Consider the following 21,262-nt stretch of genomic DNA (forward strand, 5'->3'; position numbering starts at 1 on the left):
TGGTATAAAAATTTCCAAGGTTTTTGCACTGAGTTATTAAAGAACAGCAGAAGATTGCCTTTTGGCCACTGGCCATGAGCCTTATCAACAGAAGCATCCATTATTTCCCTTTAACACATCTTTAATTTATTACGGCCGGTTTATGTAGTAGATTTTTATTGATTTTTTTTTTTTTGGTTGTTTTCAAAGACAGAATGCCAGCATGTATTGCCAGGGACTTTATTTTCCTTGATTTTTTTTCTTTTTAATTTAACTGGTGGAAAAAAATTTAATGGTTAAATGTCAGCAAGAGGTAAAAACTATATTTAAATTAAATGATGGCTTTGGGAGTATAGAATGAAAAAATGCAAAGGACTGGGATTAGATTCAGGAACTTACATTAAAATCTGAAAGTTGTACTGACACTTTGAGAAACTTGCTTTTTGCATTAATTAAATAAGAATGATGCAAAGCACCTTACAGTGCTATTGTGAATATTAAAGGTCTATGAATTTACAGATATATCTGTGTACAGAAAGTAGTTGTTCAATTAAGGTCTACTGAGGTTTTGTTTTTTTTAAAATTTTAGGTTATTTTATTTTATTGCATTTTCTTGTCAACACGCATTTTTTTAGGTGCTTTACTCCATACTGCTCCCTGCGGGTAAAAAGACTTATGAGGGAGGCAGAGTACTTGCCTAAAACAAATTGTACTCTAGGAGGGAAAAGAAGTAAGACATGAATAAAGACAAGTATTATTAAAGCAAAATCACCAATTCTGTTGAGAATTAAGAAGCAATCAAATGATCAAAAATGGAAAAGTTACATATTTCTGTGGGATTGAGAGGACATCTATTTCAAAAGCATGATCAGAGAATATGAATAGAGATCCAAATGCTAAGAAGGAACCAACAATGAAAAGACAGGAGGGAAACAGCATTTCAGGAAGAAAGAACAGCTTGTGCAAAGGCTCTGAGCAGGTAAAGACCTTGGTGTTTTACAGGAATTCAAAGAAAATCATTGAAGCTGAAACACTGTAAGAACAATTAGAGAGGCAGGTAATACTTGATAAACCATAAAAAGAATTTCAAATTTTATTCTAAATAAAATGGGAAGTCACTGGGTGGTTTTTGAGGAATAGTATGATATAGTACACATTTTAAGAAACGCTTTGAATTGGAAATAGCAAGATCAGAAACAAGGAGGACAGATAGGAAGTTGTTTCAGTACTAAACACAGAAAGAAATGGGACTCTCCACTGATGTCATACATTACAGGAGATGGAGAGAAGGGTTTAATCTATTTGGGATGAAGACAGCAGGGCTTGTTAAGGATTGGATGAGAGTGAAGATAGAAAAGTTGGAATCAAGACCAAGTCAGGGTTGCTGTGCCTGTGTTTCTGACTTGAGATATTGGACAGTGCCATCTACAGAGATGGGGACTGAAGGGAAGTTTGAAGGTAGAATTGATAGTTCTCTTTGGAACAGATGATGTTTGCAATATCTTTGAGTCATTCCATGGGACATAATTGGTATTGAGAGGGATGAGACACTTGGAATGCTGTTGGAGGTGTAAATCTGGAGTCATTACGGTAAAAAAGGTAATGGCCATAGGCAAAATATTGGGAAGTTTCATTCTTCTAACAATAAAAAAAATCAGAATCCTTGGATTCATTTCCTTATAATATACCATATTAATTATAGTATCTACTGTATCTGCTCCCAACAGAGGGGTTAATATAAATTTCCAATGGGCTTCTGAATATGTTATATTCTAGAGGATGGGGCAATAAAATTTGCTGCTTCTGATTCCATTTTATTTAAATAAACTTGTCAGGATTAACAATAGCTTTTAAAACGTTATAGGTCCTTGGAATCACTTGGTTTGGGATTGATTATGAATAATACTATTAAACTGCTGGATGTTGACTTTATACTAAATTTTGTACACGTAGATGCTCTTATTATCATGTATACAACTGACTAAGGACCTACTATGTGCCATACATTGTTACAAGCACTGGGGAAAAGATCATGTCTCTTCCCACGAAGTGAGTCTAATTGGGAGGAAACAGACATGTGAATAAATAATTACTGTGAAATATGAAGCATCCCATATTCTAGGATGATAGCAAAGGCAAGAAACTGATAAACATCTAAAGGTTAGAAGATATTTCATGGAAACCTGATATTTAAGCTGAATCATGATGGATGAGCAGAAATTGCTAGAAAAACAAGGTAGAAGAGAATATTCCATAAACAGGACATCTGTAAGGCAGAGAAAGTGAAATATCATAAAAAATTTCTGGTGCTAAATTGATTATTGAATGTAGCACTTAGTATAAGACCTGACACATATCAAACACTTAATAAATATCTGTTGAATGAATGAGCAGATTAGTGAATAAATGAGCCAAACAATTTTGCTTACTCAGTGCAATTTACTGGGCCCCAGCTTCTGGGCAAAGGAAGTAGGAGATGACTCCTTGTGCATAGATTGCATGTTGTCAAAATGAGATACAAAATATATACTTGCATATGAAATTCCTAGAGACAATATCAACAGGTACAGGACAATGTAGTAGAAGTATATGTGTTTGTGTATTTGCAAGGATTGAGAGAGAGGTAGAGAACAAGGGAGGAAGGAGAGAGAAAGGAAGGGAAGGAAGACACAAATAAATTTTAAAAAGCATCTTGAGAGAAATTGCATGGAAGCATTAAAGGAAATTGCTTTAAAGTGACACGGAGTATAAGCTGCTCAACAGAAAATATGACCTATTGAGATCAGGAAGGGACAACAGTACCTGAATATTAGTTTTAGCCCAAAGAGCAAAAAAATAGTCAAAGTTGAGAATAGAAAGTCAAAACAAGAGACTCAATTAACTAAGAAAGAAGAGGACACAGTGTCTTACACTTGAACAAGGACAATTATTAGGAACTGGGAAACAGTCAATAGAAGAATAGGACACAAGAACAAATTAGGAGTTAATCCTATTTAATTTCAGTCCCGATCCAGGTTGGGCTTTAAAGGGACAGGTTTTAGCTTTCTGCACCAATGAGTTGGTATCTTTAAGGTATCATTGATTCTTGCCACAAGTGATGGGCAAAGCACAGCTAAGAGAAGAAAAGCTTTATTTCAAAAGCAACAAAACAAATAGCAAAAAGAAACAACTGAGGTCGGAGTTGGAAAATTCTGCTAAAATTCATTTGCAAGAGGTAATCATTCACTTGAGGTTAGAGTAAGCAAGTTCAATGGCAATGCTTATTATGTTTGAAGAGGAAGCTAAAGCTCCTTATTCTTTAAGGACGTCACTTTTTTTGTTGAATTCACACGGAATGCTCTATAAGGTTTCAATTAAATTCAAATAGGATTAAATACAAAATTATTTATTTTCTTATTGAAAGAATTAATACATAAAGCTTTTTTGTAAACAGGCAAAATGAATGTTGTCACTCGTTTATCCAGTTTGTTTTTGTGTGAAAGTGGATGGTGCAACATTTAATTCCTGGGATTCATATAATCAGAATTCTGTAACTATAAATGTTATTGTCTATAGTTCTTATAACTTTGATTCCACTGTGTTCTTTAGAGTCAGTGCTTCAAAGGAATACTTCACAATGGTAGTTCTGATAGTCTAAACTTATTCAGGTTAACACATTTTTGTATCATATACATGCTGATCAATTTATGCTATAATTGACCACTTCTTTAATTGTACATTTATAAGAAATGATTCTCATTCCTTAGCGTTGTACTAATCAAATATTCCATGATGCCTCTGCTGCAATTATGATTACTTTTCAAAAAGTAGATTTGCTCTTGAACACTACTGCACATTTAAATTATCTATTAGATGATTTATTTAATGTTAATAGCAGTCCTCATATAATTAGATATACTAGCCTAAAGAGGAAGGTATGCTTTTGCCTATGAAGTCTCAATACAGTGTTTTTTAATGAGTTCTTCTACACTAATGAAGGGGAAACTTGTTAATAATGTTAGTTGCAGTGTTAAGATTCTACTTAAGCAGGCCTTGGAGCTCATCTCAATTTCTATTGACAAGCTGGCAGACCTGAAAAAATGTGAAATTGACATTCTTAGGTTGTTTTTATATCATCTTCCCTATTGAATAAGTCATTTGGCTAATAATGCTTATCACAATTATCCCAGTCTGTGACCCTCTTTGATAATCTCTCTACCTGCACGGCCTTGTATACAGTATTCCCCCTTCTCGGAGTGCTCTTCCTTTTTGGCCTGGAAAACTCTCATTCTTCGAGACCTAATGTGAGTCTCACCTCCTTTGGGAAGCCTTCCTTGATAAACCTTCAGACCCACTGTCAGCAGAATTAAGCCTTTCCTAATCTGCATTCCATAGCACCATATACCTTTCTCTATACTGCTAATGATGCTGTTATGGAACTGTGTGTTTGAAAGTTTTCTTACCCCTCTAGATGGTGGAGTTCTTGAAAGAAATAACCTTATTGTGTTCTTTCTTGTATACTGATACCTAACACAAGTTCTGATGCATAGTAGGTATGCCATAAATATTAGTAGAGTAAAATCTATTGAAAAGAAAATCTCAAATAGATACTTAAAACTTGATTATTATTATATTTTCATGCATTTATATCTTGCCTGCCAGTGTAGTCATAAGTTCAGTAAGTATGGAAACTATGTATGTTTTTCAGTATCCTCTTGGGAGTATACAAAACAGTATTTTTTAATATCGTAGATAATTAAATGCTATATATTAGTTGTCAGTATTATTTATCAGTCAGCATACTATCATAGAAGGCATAAAGTCATTATTATGTGCGTTGTTTTACACAGACTTAGAACTTATTGAAATTATTCAGATGTTAGGTTTATTTTTTGCTTTTGCAAGACTGAGGAAGCCTAGTATATATTTGTGATAACTTAAATACCAAAGAAGGCAAAGATACTTTGCCCTCAAAAGATGCAGTTTTTTCATTTCTGGACATGCACTGGGCTAGAGCCCACTACCCTAAATGGAGAGTCATGGCCCAGCAGCATTTACCACAAGGTGACTGAAGTGCCCTGGGGCCTTGAGTGAACATCTGGGGTAGCCAGATGGTACTCACCATGGGCCTGGGGCCTAGGGAAGAGACCCCTCTGCTTGTGGAAAGGACAGAGAAGAGTAGGAAGGGCTTTGTTTTGTGACTTGAGTGCCAGCTCAGCCATAGTAGAATAGAGCACCAGGTAGATTCCTGAAGTTTCTGACTCCAGGCCCTGGCTCCTGGATGTCATTTCTGGACCTGCCTGGGACCAGTGGAACTTGCCACTCTGAAGGGAAGGAAACAAGCCTAGCTGGACTTGCCACAGGCTGATTGATTATGGAGCCCTAAAGAAATGAGTGAACACAGATGGGTAGCCAGGCAGTGGTTACTGTGGGCCTTGGGCAAACTAAATATGGCACCAGTGCTGTACTGTCCTTGGGTCTGACTCAGTAAAGTCTAACTGATGGTAGCCACAGAGGTGCTTGTGTCACTCCACCCCCAGCTCCAGGCAGCTCAGCACACAAAGAGTGACTCTGTTTGCTTCAGAGAAAGTTAAGGGAAGAGAAGAAGAGCCTCTACCTGGTAATCCAGAGAATTCTTCCAGAAATTATCTGAGACCACCAAGGCAGTACCTCCATGAATCTGCAAAAGCCACAGTATTACTGGACTTGGGATGCCCCCTAATGCAGATATGGCTGCAGTGACCAAAAACTTAGATCACAACACCAAGGTCTCTTTGAATACCTTGAAATCCTTTCCCTGAAGGACAGGTACAAACAAGCCAACTGCAGAGACTACAAGAAATACCTAACTGTTGAATGCCCAGACAGAAATGAATCAAGACCATCAAAGAAAACGTGACCTCACTAAACAAACTAAATAAGGCACCAGTTACCAATACTGGAAAGAGAGAGTTATGTGTCCTTTCAGATGACCATTTCAAGATAGCTTTCTTGAGGAAACACAACTTAATTCAAGATAACCCAGAGAAGGAATTCAGAACTCTATTAGATAAATTTAACAAAGATATTGAAATAATTAACTAGAATCAAGCAGAAATTCAAGTTGAGTTGAAAAATGCAATTGACATACTAAAGAATGCATCAGACTTTCTTAACAGCAGAATTGATTAAGCAGAGGAAAGAATTAGTGAGCTTGAACACAGGCTATTTGAAAATATTCAGTCATAGGACAAAAAAATCAAAAAGAATTTAAAAAGAACACAGCATGCCTATGTGATCTGGAAAATAGCCTCAAAAGGGCAAATCTGAGTTATTGGCCTTAAAGAGGAGATACAGAGAGAGCTACAGGTAGAAATTTGATTCAAATGGATAATAACAGAGGACTTCCCAAACTAGAAAAAGATATTATTCAAGTACAAGAAGCTTATAGAACATCAAGCAGAATTCACTCAAATAACACTACTTCAAAACATTTAATAATCAAACTCCCAATGGTCAAGGATAAAGAAAGGATTCTAAAAGCAACAAGAGAACAGAAACAAATAACATACAATAGATCTCCAATATGTATGGCATCAGACTTCTCAGTGGAAACCTTACAAGACAGGAGATATTGGCATGACATGTTTAAAGTGTTGAAGGAAATTTATCCCAGAATAGCAAATCTGGTGAAAATACCTTTCAATCATGAAGGAAAAATAAAGACCTTCCCAGAAAAACAAAAACTGAGGAATGTTGTCAACACCACACATGTCATATAAGAAAGGCTAAAGGGAGTTCTTCAATCTGAAAGAAAAGTATGTTAATGAGAAAATATCATGTGAAGTTACAAAGTCACTGGTAATAGTAAGTGCACAGAAAAAGATTAAGAACACAGAATATTATATCACTGTAATCATGTGTAAACTACTCATATATTGAGTAAAAGCACTAAAGGATAAACCTATCAAATAATATAACTGCAGCAACTTTTTAAGACACAATACCATATGATATAAGTAAAAACAACAAAAAGTTTTAAAAGAGGCGGAATTAAAATACGTAATTTGTATTAGTTTTCTCTTTGCCTGTTTGCTTATGCAATTAGTGTTAACAAGTTTAAAATAACACCTTATAAGGTATTATTTGCAAGTCTCATGGTAACCTCAATCAAAAAACTTACAACAGAAACACTAAAAATTAAAAGCAAGAAATTAAAACATACCACCAGAGAAAAACACTTTCACTAAAAAAAAAGACAGAAAGGAAGGGAAAAAGGAAGAGAAAACCAAAAAAAAAAAAAAAAAAAAAAAAACAACCAGAAAACACATAACAAAATGGCAGGGGTAAGTCTCTACTTATCAATGATAACATTGAATGTAAATTGATTAAATTATCTAATCAAAAGACAGAGTAGCCAACTGGATTAAAACAAAACAAAACAAGACCCAGTGATCTGTTGTCTACAAGAAACACACTTCACCTGTAAAGATACACACAGACAGAAAAAAAGGAACATAAAAAGATGTTTCATGCAAATGGAAACCAAAAAAGAGCAGAATTAGCTATACTTAGACAAAATAGATTTCAAGACAAAAACTATAAAAAGAACAAAGAAGGTCATTATATAATGATAAAGAGATCAATTCAGGAAGGGAACATAACAAATACGTGTGTGTATATATATACAACTCTAGAGCACCCAGATATATAAAGCAACTGTTATTAGAGCTAAAATGGCAGATATGCCCCAATACAATAATGTAATAGCTGGAGACTTCAACACTCAATTTAACATTGGACTGATCATCTAGACAGAAAATCAACAAAGAAACATCAAACTTAATCTGCCATAGACTAAATGAACCTTGGATATTTACAGAACATTATCTCCACCAGCTGCAGAATACACATTCTTCTTCTAAGCACATAGATTATCAAGGATAGACCATATGTTAGGCCACAAAGTACATCTGTAAAAATTCAAAACAATTGAAATTATATCAAGTATCTTCTTTTACCACAATAGAATAAAACTAAAAATCAGTAACAAGAGGTATTTTGGAAACCATACAAACACATAGAAATTAAGCAACAGCCTTCTGAATGACCGGTGTGTCAATAAAGAAATTAAGAAGGAAATTTAAAAATTTTCTTGAAACAAATGATAGTGAAAACACAACATGTAAAAACCTATGAAATATAGCAAAATCAGTCTTAAGAGGAAAATTTATGGCTATAAGTGCCCACATCAAGAAAGTAGAAAAATTTCAAATAAACAATCTAACAACACATCTTAAAGAGCTAGAAAAACAAGAGCAAACCAAACCCAAAGTTAGTACAAGAAAAGAAGTAATAAAGATCAAAGCAGAAATAAAATAAATGGAAACAAAGAAAACAATACAAAATATCAATGAAACATAAAGTTTGTTTCTTGAAAACATAAATAAAATTGGCAGAACTTTAGCTGGACTAGTGAAGCAAAAAAGAGAGAAATTCGAATAAATAAAATCAGAGATGAAAAATGAGTCATTATAACTGGTGCTTCAGAAATTCAAAGGATCACTAGAGGCTACTATGAGCAACTATATACCAATAAATTGGAAAACCTAAAATAAGCGGGTAAGTTCATAGACACATACATCCTACTAGATTGAACCACAAAGAAATTCAAAACCTGAACAGGCCAATCACAAGTACCAAGATCAAAGAGGTAATAAAAAGTCTTTGAGAAGAAAACCCAGTACCCACTGACTTCACTACTGAATTCTATCAAACATTTAAAGAAGAATTAACAACAGGCCTACTCAAACTATTCTGAAAAATTAGGAGGAGGTAATACTTCCAAACTCATTATGTGAGTTGCAGGATACAAAATCAATATAAAAATCCATAGTATTTCTATATGTCAACAGTGAGCAATCTGAAAAAGAAATCCAGAAAATAATCCCATTAACAATAGTTGCAAATAAAATAAAATACCTAGGAATTAACCTAGGAATTAACCAAGGAAGTGAAAGATCTCTACAATGAAAACCATAAAACACTGATGCAAGAAATTGAAGAGAACATTAAAAAATTGAAATATATTCCATGTTCATGGATTGGAAAAAATCAATATTATTAAAATGTCCATACTACTTAAAGTGATCCATGGATTTGATGCACTTCCTATCAAAATAACTAATGGAAATCTTCACAGACATAGAAAAAACTATCCTAAAATTTATGTGGAACTAGAAAAGACCCAGAATAGCCAAAGCAATTGTGAGGAAAAAAAAAATAATAATAAAACTGGAGGAATCACATTACCTGACTGTAAATTATACTTCAGAGCTATAGTAATAAAAACAGTAAAGTACTGGCATAAAAACAGACAGATAGAGCAATGGAACAGAAAAGAGAACCCAGAAACAAACTTATACATCTCCACTGAATTCATTTTTTGACAAAGGGTCCAAGAACATACATTGATGAAAGGAGAGCCTCTTCCATAAATGGTGCTGAGAAAGCTGGACCTCCATATGCAGAAAAATGGAACTAGACCTCTATCTCACACCATATACAGCAATCAAATAAAAATGGATTAAATGCTTAAATCTCAGACTTCAAACTATGAAACTACTAAGATAAAATATTGAGAAAAATTTCCAGGACATTAGAACAGGCAAAGATTTCTTGTGGAATATCCCACAAACACAGACAATGAAAGCAAAAATGGACAAATGGGGTCATATCAAATTAAAATGTTTCTGCACAGCAAAGAAAACAATCAACCAGGTGAAAAGACATCCTACAGAATGGGGAAAAGTACTTGCAAACTCTGCATCAGACAAAGGATTAATAATCAGAATATATAAGGAGCTCAAACAACTCCGTAGGAAAAAAATTTGATAATTCACCTTAAAAGTGGGCAAAAGATTTGAGTAGACATTTCTCAAAAGAAGAGGTATAATTACCAAACAGATACATGAAAAGGTGCTCAGCGTCACTGGTCATCAGAGAAATGCAAATCAAAACTACAATGAGATATCGTCTCACCCCAGTTAAAATGGTTTTTATCTAAAAGACATTCAATAACAAATGCTGGCAAGGATATGGAGAAAAGGGAACGCTATTGGTGGGAATGTAAATTAGTACAACCCCTATGGAGAACAGTTTGATGATTCCTAAAAAAAAAAAAAAAAAAAAACTACACTAAAACTAGAGCTACCATATGATCCACTGCTAGGAAAGGAAGTTATAATAGTATATCAAAGAGATATCTACACTCCCATCTTTTTCGCAGCACTATTCACAATATCCAAGATATGGAAGCTACCTATGTGTCCATCAAAAGACAAATGGATAAAGGAAATGTGGTACATTAACACAATGGAGTACTATTCTGCCATAAAAATGAATGAGATCCTCTCATTTGCAACAACATGGATGACACTGGAGGTCATTACGTTAAGTGAAATAAGCCAGGCACAGAAAGACAAACTTCGAATGTTCACATATAATTGTGGGAGTTAAAAATTAAAACAATTTAACTCATGAAGATACAGAGTAGAATAATGCTTACAAGAGTCCAAGAAGGGTACTGGGGCTGGGGAGAATAGGGATGGTTAATAGATACCATAATATCGTTCTATAGAGTGAATAAGGTCTAGTATTTGATAGCACAACAGGGTGGCTACAGTCAACACTAATTTGTACATTTTGAAATGACTAAGAGCGTAATTGAATTGTACGTAACACAAAGAAAGGATAAAAGCTTGAGGTTAGAGATATCTCATTTACCCTAATGTGATTATTTCACACCACATGCCTGCATACATATCTCATATATTCCATATATATAATGTTCTTACAAAAGAGATGCCATTTCTCAATGTGGTCACAATTGACCACATACTTCAACATTTGGTGAAAATTTGGCAACACTTCATCAATTCATCACCAGAAGTCATTAGGGATTCTTTTTAGATTTCAGTTACACCATCAAATCCCTTTAATTTAATTCTGCACAATTATGCACATATTAATTGAACATTTACTAAATGTTATGTGTTGGGCAAGCTGCTGTTAGATATAATGGAAATATTTTGAGGACAAGGACAAGCGGACAAGAATTCTGTTTCTGGTTATTTCTCTTATCTTTTAAGTGATTGAGAATGTATTACTTCTTTGACACCAGATTTTTAATCTTGTGACAGGGATATGAATCTCAATCACATAGAAGGTTATTTAACAAAAACAGGAGTGGTATAGTGTTTGGTATCTTGTTGCTTCTCAACAAACATTAAACTTCTGATTCACTTAAATGAAGTGCCCCTTTTCACCATGTCACCATTTATACAGCAGAAGAAGGAAGCACGAAGGACTCCTTTAGAAGGCAGGTGCCAGCTACAAACAATGGGACTCTAGGTTATTTTCCAGATGTCCTTATTTTAACAGCATTATTATGTGTTGTATTTTTAGGGGAGAATGTGTGCCAGGGCAGTATTATAATTCAGTTTCAATTACAGTAACTGTTATGCATTGTAGGCTAGCCAAAAGTTGGCAGGTAGCCTGTGCACAAGCCCTGGACTTAATAGGAGTAATGGCTTTGCAAGCCCACTTCAGCTCCTCATTACTGTCTCCTTCTGATTTAGTGGCGGCCTTCTCCTCTGAGGTTGGGTGTTGATACCATCTCCTCAGCTGGCTCAGGTTTCTGGGAAGATGTTCATTCTGCTTAGAACTGCCAGAAATCTATTTCTTATATTTTCTGTTAAGTACAGTGGAACAAAACATAGTTCCTCATTTCCATCCTTCCTTCCTTTCCCTTCCCTTCCCTTCCCTTTCCTTCCTTCCTTTCTCCTTTCTTCCTTCCCTCCCTCTTTTTCTCTTTCCCTCCTTTTCTTCTTCCCTCCTTCCTTTCCTTTCCTTTCCCCTTCCTTCCTTCCTCTTCCTTCCTTCCTCTTCCTTCTTTCCTCTTCCTTCCTTCCCTCCTTCCTTTCTTCCCTCTGTCCCTTCCTCCCTCCATCCATCCTTTCTTTCTTCCTTCCTTTCTCCTTTCTTCCTTCCCTTCCTTCCCTTCTTTTCCTCCTTCCCTCCTTTTCTCCCTGCCTCCTTCCTTCCTCCCCATCCCTTCCATTCTTCCCTTTGTCTCTCCCTCCCTCCCTCCTTCCTTCCTTCCCTCCCTCCCTCTGTCCCTCCCTCCTTCCTTTCTTCCTTCCTTTCTCCTTTCTTCCTTCCCTTCTTCTTTTTTCCCTTCCCTCCTTTTCTTCCTCCCTCCTTCCTTTCCTTCCTTCCTTCCCTCCTTCCTTTCTTCCCTCTGTCCCTTCCTCCCTCCCTCTATCCTTTCTTCCTTCCTTTCTCGTTTCTTCCTTCCCTTCCTTCCCTTCTTCTTTTTCTCCTTTCCTCCTTTTCTCCCTCCCTCCCTTCCTTCCTTCCCTCTGTCCTTCCTTCCTTCTTTCCTTCTTTTCTTCCTTTCCTTCCTCTTTTTTCCTTATCTCCTTTTCTCCCTTCCTTCTCCCTTCCCTTCCCTTCTTTTCCCTTGCTTTCCCTTCCCTCCCTTCCTTTTCTTTCTCCCCTCCCTCGCCACTTCTCCCACTCCCTCCCTCCTGCCTTCCTTCTTCCTTCTCTCTCTTCACATTCTTTCTTCCCTTCCTCCTCCCTTCTTTCTTCCTTCATTTTCTTCTTCCTCTTACTCCTGTTCTTTTTATTCTTCTCCCTTCTTCTCCCTCTTCCTCCTCCTCCTACCCCTCCATCTTCCATGTTGTATTGCTACTCGCTTAATGAATCCTTTTGCCAAAAGCCCTGTTCATCTTGTCTACAGTTTAATATTTTATTCCATTTTTCTTACTAGTTCTATCTTGTAGCACACTTAGAAGTCTTCTCTATTACCTGTATTTACATCCTCCCGATGTTTGTAGATTCTTACACTCCCTGGTTGTCACTTAGCCATGTAATAGGCATTTATCTCCTTTAATCTAGCCTCATAAATCAAACTTTTCTTTTCCCTACTCATCTTTTTATCATTCTCTAAATGGTTTTTAATTTGTCTGTGTCTTTCTGGAATGAAAGTGCCTCAAACTAAATGTGGGATTCAAGGCTGAAACCTTGCTGACTGCATGTTGCCATTCTTTCATTCTGAACAAACATTTCATAATAAATAACTATAGTATGCCTCTTTATCTTGCCAGTTCATTACTTTGCAAATATAAGCAGAATAAGTTCTTACTGAAGTCTTTTGAAGTAGATGAAAAAATGCATTTTTTCGGCCGGGCGCGGTGGCTCAAGCCTGTAATCCCAGCACTTTGGGAGGCCGAGACGGGCGGATCACGAGGTCAGGAGATCGAGACCATCCTGGCTAACATGGTGAAACCCCGTCTCTACTAAAAAATACAAAAAAAAAAACCTAGCCGGGCGAGGTGGCGGGCGCCTGTAGTCCCAGCTACTCGGGAGGCTGAGGCGGGAGAATGGCGTGAACCTGGGAGGCGGAGCTTGCAGTGAGCCGAGATCTGGCCACTGCACTCCAGCCTGGGCGACAGAGCGAGACTCCGTCTCAAAAAGAAAAAAAAAAAAAAATGCATTTTTTCCAGAACTCAGGAGGCCAAAGTTTAAACTCAGATTTACCACAATTCATGAACTTCCAGCTTAAATTCTGTATGACTAACTTGCCTCTTTTTTTTTTTTTTTGAGACAAAGTCTCGCTCTGTTGCTCAGGCTAGAGTACAATGGCACCATCTCAGTTCGTTGCAATCTCTCGAGTTCAAGCAATTTTCCTGCCTCAGCCTCCAGAGTATCTGGGATTACAGGCATACACCACCATGCCCAGCTAATTTTTGTCTCTTTATTACAGACACGGCTTCACCACATTGGCCAGGCTGGTCTCAAATTCCTGGCCTCAAGTGATTCACCCTCCTTGGCCTCCCAAAGTGCTGAGATTACAGGCATGAGCCACTGCTTCCGGCCTAGGAATCAATACTGTCATATCTCATGTACAGGACCTAGACTGGGGCCAGGCAAGCAAAGCTCACAAGACACTTGCACAATCCTGAGAATGAGCACCACCTTACATTTTGCATCTAAGATGCCTCACTAAAACAATATAGTAGGTATAAAAATGCTTTAAAAAATGCAAACACGTAGACAAATGTAAGATCTCACCATCGTTCTTCACCAGTTCTACCCAACACAATTTATTAGCAATAGAATGATTATACACTTGGAGCTCACCTATGCCAAACCCTTCTCCATAGTTTCCTTGACTCACTCTTTCAAGTTTCCGGGTGCCCAAGTATGCTAGCCTCTACTTAGCCAGGCACCTTCAGACCGGAACACCTAAATTGGTAAACCATTCAATCACAGAGATTGTTTCCTCATCGTGCCATCAAAATGTAATTATTTAAATGCCTGTTCCCTCCCAACTCTGCTTATCTGCTTCCTTGAAGATAACTTGCTTATCAGATGAAATTGTGTTTGCTGTTGTGTCTGTAATGAAGTACTGATTTAATGCGTAATCCATTTCAGATCACAAATTTACGATTTCAATAAGGTTAACTGTAGAAATGATGCTTTTCTCTCCAAGCGCTCTAATACATGGTTTAGAAAACTTTTCTGATAATGAACTACAGTAAGAAGTACATTTTTTTATTATAACCAGGAACATACAGAAAAACACAAATATAACTGAAAAGGATTTCACAAAATAATGCCTTTTCTACTTGCAAAACACTCACCGATTCTATCCTGTTCTTTTTTATTCCATACTGCTAATCATGAACTCATCAAGTTGATTTTGCTATCCATTAGTGGAACACAACCAGTTTTGAAAAACAAAAACAAACCCTAAAGGATTCTGTTTTAGTGGAACTTAGCTGATTGTTGTGGAAAAGTTTTTGACTGATGTATGTGTGGATCTGTGTGTGTGTCTTGTGTGCATCTGTGTAGGGTGGTCAGGAGAATATATTGGATGGACTTGACTATAGGTAGAAAGAAGTTCACCTTCACAAGGGGAGGACTATCCAGTGTGCATACATATTTCACAGGCTACTAGGTGATTCAAATTTCTGAGGAATTCAGCAAGATGTCATGGGCCTAGACATATATAAAAGTGGAACATCCAGGAGAAGGCAGCCTCCAGAGATGCAGAGTGACGGTGGCATTAGAAGAGTTTCTAAGAAAAGTATGCGGGTAATTGTGAGGCAGGTACTAGGAGTAAACTATGGATTTAGACATTAGGGGAAAACTAGTTATAAGAACTGCAGCATAAGTTCACAAAAGGCTGCAGGCAAGGTTCACTTCATGTATAGCATGTGTCTGTTGATTTGTTATTCCTTAAGTCTATTCTGACTGCAGATATGATTTGTCCAAGTCCCTGTCAATTGCAACCAAATGATCAAAGCTGTAAGCAAAGCCAGCATGATCAAGCAGTGCCTGGTAGACCCTGGGAAGCAGACAGGTCTTGGATCCCTTTAGATTTATATTTTCCATTTTCCTCTGCCTGTGAATAGAACGGGCCCTAAGTACCTGGCTAGAATTTGTACCTCCTTGAATGTATTTTAGCATATTTTTCTCCAACTTATTTCATAAGTTCTCTCTTTAAATTGCCCCGATAGATCATTAGCTTAGAGTTGTTCCTCGTTCTTCACAGGTGTGTACAACCATTATCAATTCAGTAAAATTCTAGCATTTAAAATTTTTAACAGGAGGGATAATGTTGAGTTTTTTTTTCACAGCTTGTTTATAGCCTAAATATAATTCCCTTTCAGTTTCTCATTGAAAGACTCTTCATGTTTCTAATGCCCAAGAAAAATATAAACGCACGAGGGTGTTTACTAACCTTGTAAAATTGCAGGATTACACTCATGAAGAGAAAAATAAGCTTTTCTTCATGCTCATCCTCTTTAACAAATGAATCCTAAGTTCATGTATAAAGTTGCAGTTAATAAGACACATACCAAAAAGCACTCCAAAAACCCCAGGATTTTAGGAAGAAAAAAACACAAGTAGTGTGTCATTTTCACTTCCACTATTTGCTGGTACAGTAGTGGCACAGTACTTATATACACAATGCATAACTCTCAAAAAGTATAAAAGCAAATAACTGATAAAATATATATAAAAATGACCTTTTCAAAATCCCATTTCAAACATTCAAAGTCAGTGGCTTAAGTGAATAGTGAATCTATGATACCTTTTCCAAATAGAGTAGAACTGTAGAAGTTCTTTCTACCTTCAGTAGCAAGAAATTAATTATTAGGATTGCTTTGACTCACAATGATGCTGTGAACTTCCAATTATTCCAGATAATGTAAGCAAGGATTGTACATAATTGAAATTTGATGATAACACAAAAGGCTTATTCTAACCATTAATTTCAATCTTTTTCCCTAGCAAACCTTTACATGAGCTAATGAGAATAGCTGAGTTGCTTGTGTGTCATTTTACCCGCCTTTTTTTAAATGTCTCCGTCTTTGGTAAAGCTGTTTACAAGAAGTAAAGCAATGATCATCAAAATGTGATTTGAAGAGGTTTGGAAAGTTTGAGCCTGAGGGCAACCAGGTGTCAGCTAGAGCAGGCAGGGAAGGATGATTTATAAATCGGATTTAAAGACAGTTCCTGTATTAGTCTGTTTTCACGCTGCTGGTAAAGACATATCCCAGACTGGGCAATTTACAAAATAAAGAGGTTTATTGGACTTACAGCTCCACATGGCTGGGGAGGCCTCACAATCATGGTGGAAGGTAAAAGACACGTCTCACATGGCAGCAGATGAGAAGAGAGCTTGTGCAGGAAGACTCCCGTTTTTAAAACCATCAAATCTCCTGGGACTTACTATCATGAGAAAAGCATGGGAAGAACCTTCTCCCATGATTCAATTACCTCCTACCGGGTTCCTCCCACAACACGTGGGAATTGAAGATGAGATTTGGGTGAGGGCACAGCCAAACCATATCAGTTCTCAAAAGAGGATCTCCAAAATGTTTCTGCAAGGACAGCACCATTGTAACCATAATATAGCTTCTCAATGATTTCTCGGTAAATATGCACACTTTCTATTCTTTATAGTCACACATTGTCACCTTATATGTATAACAGGAGTTAGTGTTTGCTTGTTTACCAGGTTGTCAACATTGTTAACAAACAACTCCTCGAAAAATCCTTGGTTTATTTAAATAGATATTTGCTCATTTGATTTCCTCCATAAATTGTTACCTTTTATTCTCAAAATAGAGACCGATGTAGAAATGATTAAAGATGTTTTTTGGACACAAAATAGTAAGCATATTTTAACAATTTCATATTTGTTAATAAAAATGATTTGTATGTTCATTAATCAAAATGTGCTGATTGACTTTATGTTAAAATCATTAAGGATTTAAAATATGAAAAGGGGATAGTTGGCATGTAAGTTGAGAGTCTGATCAAATCCAGGATACTATAAAAACTATTTGAAATACCTGATACTCCATACCAGATGCCAAGTTTTCCCTTTGCTAATGACAAGCATTTATATCCCACAGGAACACTAAACCATCTTGTAAGTATCTCTTGAATGGCTACCTAAGAAATGTGAAGGCCAGAGCAGCTCATAAGAACAAACTGATGTTATCTTTGAGAATACTATGCCGGGCATTTAAGGGTACCTAAAGAAATGGAATATATATTACAAAACCCTAAGCCAGTTATTCCCAGCACAGAAGCTGACTTCTGTAAACTTGGTTTAATAATGGGGCAGGCTGTATCAATCAGTAGGGTGGTAGCAAGTCAATAATTATTTCGAGACAATGAATTTCAATGTTCAATGCAGTAAACAGTTAATATAGAAAAAAAAAAACAGGAGGAAGGAGCATCATTTAGCACACTGATGATTCGCTGGATTGTCCTGGAATGTTCTGCATTGTCTTAAAATAACTCTGGATTTTCCACTTCAACTAGCTAGCTCTTTTGTGGTTAAGCTTCTGTACTTGCTATCAAACTGACTCTCAACATAGGTTTCACACATTAGTGCCAACCAGCTTCAAGTTCCCAGGTTGCCAGTGGTCTCGCTTTTCATGCACAAAGGTGACAAATGAAAATCTGTTATACCATGGTGTTAATGATGAAAGTTTTCTACCATTTGAGTTATTTTCAGGACACCTGGACTGCTTAATGTGAAAAATTAAATCTTTAATGGTTGAATTCTAGGCATGGTGACTTTTGTTGGAGGGTTATGCTTTTTACTTAGATCTTCCTTTACCCTCCAGATAGCATTCCATTCATTTTTTTCTTTTTTTTCCTTTCCATTCCTCCTTCATTTACTGCAACATTTACTGATCAACTAATATATTTCAGGCACATGGATAAGTAGTGAGGAGAGAAACATAGATCAGATATGGCCCCTCCTCCCCAGGATTCATAGTTTTGTACAGGACATAGTATGTCAACCTGCTCATAAATCTTGAAAGGATCATAGTTGAACATAGGTACAAAACAGAGAGAAGAAGGGGTTAATCTTGTCTTTGGAAGATGGACTCATGAAAGACTCCACCCAAGTGGAAGGATTTAAGCTTATTATTAAATAATGGATAAGAACTTCTCAGAAGGAAAGGAAGTAGTTGGAGGAATCACCCTGGTATGTGGGTTATAGCAGTAGTTTCTCATGACCTGAACACAGAGTGTGAGCACAGGCTGTCAGGATATGAGGATGGAGAGTTCCTTGGGAAGTTGGTAGGGCTTTTGAATGCCTTGCCATGACTTTCGGATTTCATTCTGCAAAATGAAACGTATCAGCAAAATACCACTGAAGATCAAAGCTGGGGAATTACATGTTCCTTTCACTTTGATGACAAAGTATACAGTGGGTAGATCAGAAGGGAAGAGAGGCTTAACAGAATTATGACAAGTCATATGTTGAGTGGATGCCATAACTCAGACATGGCCCTAGATTCTGGGTATACCTTGGGAACAAAATAGCCATAACACCCACCTTGTACTAATTATGACAATAGCAATAGTATTTATTTAATGTTGATTTGGTACTATCTGGGAGCTTGACGTATTTTAAGGACAGTTGACATTTAAATAATGCAGAGGTATGGACACTGGCACCCCACAGTTGAAAATCTGTGTATAACTTTTAACTGTCCAAAAATTGAGGTATTAATAGCCTACTGTTGATGAGAGGCCTGACTGATTACAGTTGATTAACACATATATTGTATATGTATTATATGCTGAATTCTTACAATAAAGCAAGCTAGTAAAAAGAAAACATTAAGAAAATCATAAAGAAGAGAGACTATACTTACCATTTATTAAGTGGAAGTAGATTGTCATAAAAGCTTTCATCTTCGTCATCTTCACATTGAGTAGGCTGAGGAGGAGGAAGAGAAGTTGGTCTTGCTGTCTCAGGGGTGGCAGAGACAGAAAGAATTCTGTGTAAGTTGGTCTGTGGGGCTCTAACCTATGTCTTTCAAGGGTCAACTGTATTTCAACTTAACAACTCTAAGATATTACTACTATCTGTGTTGTATAGGTAATGTAACTGAGGCTGAGAGATGGTATTTACGCAAAGCTGTGTGTGTAGTCAGTGATGTATCCAGTTAGGATTTGTGTCCAGGCAGTATTTCACTGTGATCTACCTTGAGGAAGTGAATAGATCATAAGATCAGCTATAACTATAGTGGAAACATAGCCAGACCAGAGCAGCTATTGCAGCAGGAAGCAGGAAAAATAAAAATAAAACTATAAATACAAGAAGAATCTGTTCTAAAAGAAATGGAACCTCAAGCTATAGTGTTAAGGTCCCAAATATGGTACTCTTCATCGTTTTCTAGACAGTTCTGTCTGCCTTATACACATCAGTGGATGAAGCCAGCTATTCAACATATAGTCTAACCATAGTAGGCAGCCAGAGTTTAGAATTGGCATTTTCTGGCCATTCTCCTTTCCTTGTTACCATGACTTGTTAATAGACAGCCTACACTCTAGGACTTTACATCTTACTATTGGCTTCTGTGCATTCAGTGGCCAAATGTCCAGTAGTTCTATGCTGAGCCTCCCCCCAGATATAGTTTGAAAAATGCGTGAGATAAAAAAAAATATCCTTCAGCCTCCCACAACCATGGAACACCTAGCATGCCACTCAGCAGTTAGAGCAGAAACCTGTTGTGGTAGGCAGAATTCTAAAATAGTCCTCAAGATTGCACACTTAAAATGACCCTGATGTACACACCCTATATAATCCCTTTACTTTGAGTGTGAGTTGGATTTGTGACTATGATGGGATATCACTACCACAATTTTGGTACCCTATATGGGTGAAAAGATTTTGTAGCCATAACTAAGGTTCTAATCCGTTGACTTTGAGTTAATCCAAAGGGACACAATCCCAAGTGAGCCTGACCTAATCAGCCAAGCCCTGAAAAGAGGTCAGAGAAATTTGAAGCATGGAAGAAAGACATTTCGTGCTAGCATTGAAAGAGCATCCTACCACATTTCAGACAGAACATGGCACCAAGAGCAATGTCTAGGAGATGAGAATGGTCCCTGTCCAACAGCTAGCAAGAAAACAGGGTAACTCAGTCATAAAACTACAAGGAAATTAATCCTTTCAATAAACTGTCATCTTAGAAGAGGACACAGAGGTTCAGGTATGATCACAGCCCAAGCCTACACCTTGATTTAAGCCTGAACAGAACACTCTGCTAACCCATACCCAGACTCCTTATCCACAGAAACTGTGAAATAATAAATCTGTGTTGTTCTAAGTCATTCAGTTTGTGATTATGTGCTATGTAGCAGTAGAAACTAGGAAACAATATCAGAGTTCAGACAGGTGCCACCCTGAGTTATCAAACCAGCAGGTCATGATTGACTGGCTTGTTTTGATGACCCTTCAAAAGAGTTTTAGTCTGCTCATGGCTCTGTGCGTAATAAATTTAACATAGCGTGCCCTCAGTTATCCATAAAAACTAATCTTTAATTCTTTGAGGCCACTGTGTATTATTTAATAGGTTACATTACATTGCATTGAGGATAATTTTTCTTTTCAGTGTGGTCCTACTAATGGCATGTCCTGTGTGTTTTACAAATATATACTTAATTAGTATTCATAATTCGATTCTAGTATAACTTGGTTACCATAGGTATTTTATATGAAATATTTCTGTTTAAAATCAAAGTTATTAACAAGTGATTCAGTTAGAATTGTTAGTAATTGAACTACAGCATATAAGTATGAATAATTGTCAAGGAGATTGTTGTACATTGCTTTTTACATTTTATGTTTCTTTGGTACAATAAAATAATAGAATAAAAAATTATTTATACTCTATTACAGTGAGGAAGTACAACATGTCAGCTGTAA

The 21,262-nt window shown here is 36.7% G+C and overlaps 1 protein-coding gene and 1 long non-coding RNA gene across 8 annotated transcripts in view; one reads left to right on the top strand and one right to left on the bottom strand.

Moving 5' to 3' along the window:
- The window catches only part of KCNIP4 (potassium voltage-gated channel interacting protein 4), a 1,211,383-nt gene that overhangs the window by 622,721 nt on the left and 567,400 nt on the right, over positions 1-21,262 (top strand). The window lies entirely within an intron of this gene.
- LOC126954997 (uncharacterized) overlaps positions 1-21,262 on the bottom strand; it is a 56,417-nt gene that overhangs the window by 26,316 nt on the left and 8,839 nt on the right. The window contains exon 2 of one of the 2 annotated variants that reach the window (XR_007725782.1): positions 19,203-19,267. This is a non-coding gene — a long non-coding RNA (uncharacterized LOC126954997). Of the gene's footprint in view, positions 1-19,202; positions 19,297-21,262 lie in introns of both variants that reach the window. The other variant, XR_007725784.1, reaches the window with a different exon arrangement.

This window comes from Macaca thibetana, chromosome 5 (genome assembly GCF_024542745.1).
Source record: "Macaca thibetana thibetana isolate TM-01 chromosome 5, ASM2454274v1, whole genome shotgun sequence".
Taxonomy (NCBI): domain Eukaryota; kingdom Metazoa; phylum Chordata; class Mammalia; order Primates; family Cercopithecidae; genus Macaca; species Macaca thibetana.